This window comes from Arachis ipaensis, chromosome B02 (genome assembly GCF_000816755.2).
Source record: "Arachis ipaensis cultivar K30076 chromosome B02, Araip1.1, whole genome shotgun sequence".
NCBI lineage: Eukaryota > Viridiplantae > Streptophyta > Magnoliopsida > Fabales > Fabaceae > Arachis > Arachis ipaensis.
The window spans coordinates 102596562-102599147 of record NC_029786.2 but is presented as its reverse complement, the minus strand read 5'-3'; positions in this window follow the sequence as shown (position 1 = coordinate 102599147).

Here is a 2586-nt window from a genome sequence, read left to right as displayed (position 1 = left end):
GATAAGAAAAAAAGTTAGATAATAAGTCTATTACTTGGTTCAAGTGGTGCATGTATATCTTTTGGTGTAAATCATAAATGTTTTTTAGAAGGTAATCTTATTCGAGTGGAGAATATATGTTTGTATTTATAGTATTTATTCATTTTGGTTCTAAAAAAATTTTGGATCAGACACTTTAGTCCTCAACTAAAATTAATTATTCGATTAGTCTCTAACAATTAACTCTGCCGGTCACTTAGTTCATTTGTTCCGTCAACTTTAATAGAGGACAAAATAGTCCTGACAAAATGGTCATTGATCCCTCTGTTTAGAGACACACTATTTTTTTCCAATTTTTATCGTATCTCGTATAATCCTAATGGTCTAATACTACAAATTTCAAACTACACAATGCACATTTAATTAATTATTAAGGACCATTTTGTCTCGGACTATTTTATTTTCTGTTAGAGTTGACAAAACAAAAAAATTAAATTACTGACAGAGTTAATTGTTAAAGATCAATCGAGTAATTAATTTTAGTTGAAAATTAAAGTGTCTAATCCGAAATTTTGTTTTTTTTTTTTTTGGTGACTTAAAAGAAAATAAACAAAAACTAAGAAAGAAAAAAAAATAAGAAACTGCTTAAGAAAGGCAGTCCCCACTACCGAGTTGAGCAAACAGAGTCTGCCTGCTTTATTAAGCAATCTTCCTTTCCAGATGGCTAGCCTTCCCCGAATCTTGTCCAAAACATCGTTGAAAGTTGCGCGTGTCACCCGAGAGTGATTAAGGTTCACCCCTAAATACTTGCCCAAGTTCTGAACGAATCTGATGGAGGAGACTCTAGTGAAAATCTCTTTTCTTGTCGCTGAAACATTCCTAGAGCATAGCGCTTTAGATTTTTCCACATTAACCTTCATCCCAGAGGCTCTGCAGAAATTTTCCAAAGCTACCATTACAGTTTGAACTTGCTGTTTTTCAGCTTTACAGAAAAGAAGCAAATCATCGGCAAACATCAAATGAGAAATTCTTGGACCCCCTCTAGAAACCGCAACTGGCTTCCACAAGCCCTTATCAACTTGCTGATTAATAGAACAGGACAATCTCTCCATACACAACACAAACAGATACGGTGATATAGGATCTCCTTGCCTAAGACCCCTGCTCGGAGTAAAGCTATTTAATCTATCCCCATTCCAGAGGATAGACAGTGAGGAAGCAGTGACACAACGCATAATCAGATTGACTGTCGGAGGAGGAAAGCCAAAACTCACCAGGGTTTGTTTCAGAAATCCCCAATCCACTCTATCGTACGCTTTCTCCAAATCAATCTTAAAGGCCAGGGTGCCTTTCTTTGACTTTGTCTTCTTCATGAAATGGAGAACCTCTTGTGCTACAATGATGTTGTCAGGGGTTCCTCTCCCCGGGATAAACCCTCCTTGAAGGGGCCCAATAATCTCTTTGAGATGGGGACGAAGTCTATTGACCAGGACCTTCGTTATAACTTTGTAAACCACATTACAGAGACTAATTGGTCGGAAATCCTTCATGGAAACCGGGTTTTCTACCTTCGGAATAAGAACCACAAGAGTTTCCATCATCCTTGGATCCATATCCAAACCAGAGAACGCATGACGAACCATAGTCCAAACATCAAAACCAACAATCTTCCAGTATTCTTTAAAGAAGAAAGCCTGAAACCCATCAGGGCCCGGCGCCTTAAAAGAATGCATACTGAAAACAGCCGACTTAACTTCTTCCAGAGTAACTGGCGCTGTGAGGCTACAACAGGCTTCATCATTCAGGGAAGGCAGCGGCACATCACCAAGACAACCTAAGTCTACATCCTCCGACTGGCAGAATAGGCGTTTATAGAAGGATTCAGCTTCCCTTCTAAGGACATCCGGGTCCGTTTCCCACACCCCGTCTTGAAGAAAGAGACCATGAATCTTATTATGCTTTCTCCGCACAAGAGTCTGGACATGAAAGAACTTGGTATTTCTATCCCCAAATTTTACCCACTGCTCTCTGGATTTTTGAAACCATAGAAGTTCCTCCTGCACAAGCGTGTTATTAAATTCCTCAATCAGCTGTTTTTCTTTTTGCCGCATAGACAAATCTTCCATTACTTCAAGTCGCTTCTGAAGAAAATTAATCTGTCTCTCCAATTTGCATTTTCTAACGAAAATATTGCCGAACACTTTAGAATTAAACTCCAAAGAGTTCTTCTGCACTTCTGAAAGCTTGCCATGCATCTCTCCGAAATTTTGTTTGGACTAAAACGAGTAAATACTCTTGTATTTATATATTAAGTTAGTTGGGACTAAATTTTTTAAGCAGAAATTTCTTTTTTCTCACAAATTAAAGTTGTTAAAAATTGTACATGCATATATTTGGTTTCCCTTGACTACTACATTAAGATTTGGATTAATTGGTGGAACATGACTTGTTATATTCCTTAACATACAATTCTGTTAGAATCTTAATACGTAAACTCGGTGGAATCTATGGTAATATCGCACTAACAGACATGTGGGAATCTTAAAGCTTAAAAGACAGGAGAAGCTGTGCTTGTTATAAGGTTTCACACCTAATTATGAGTATGTA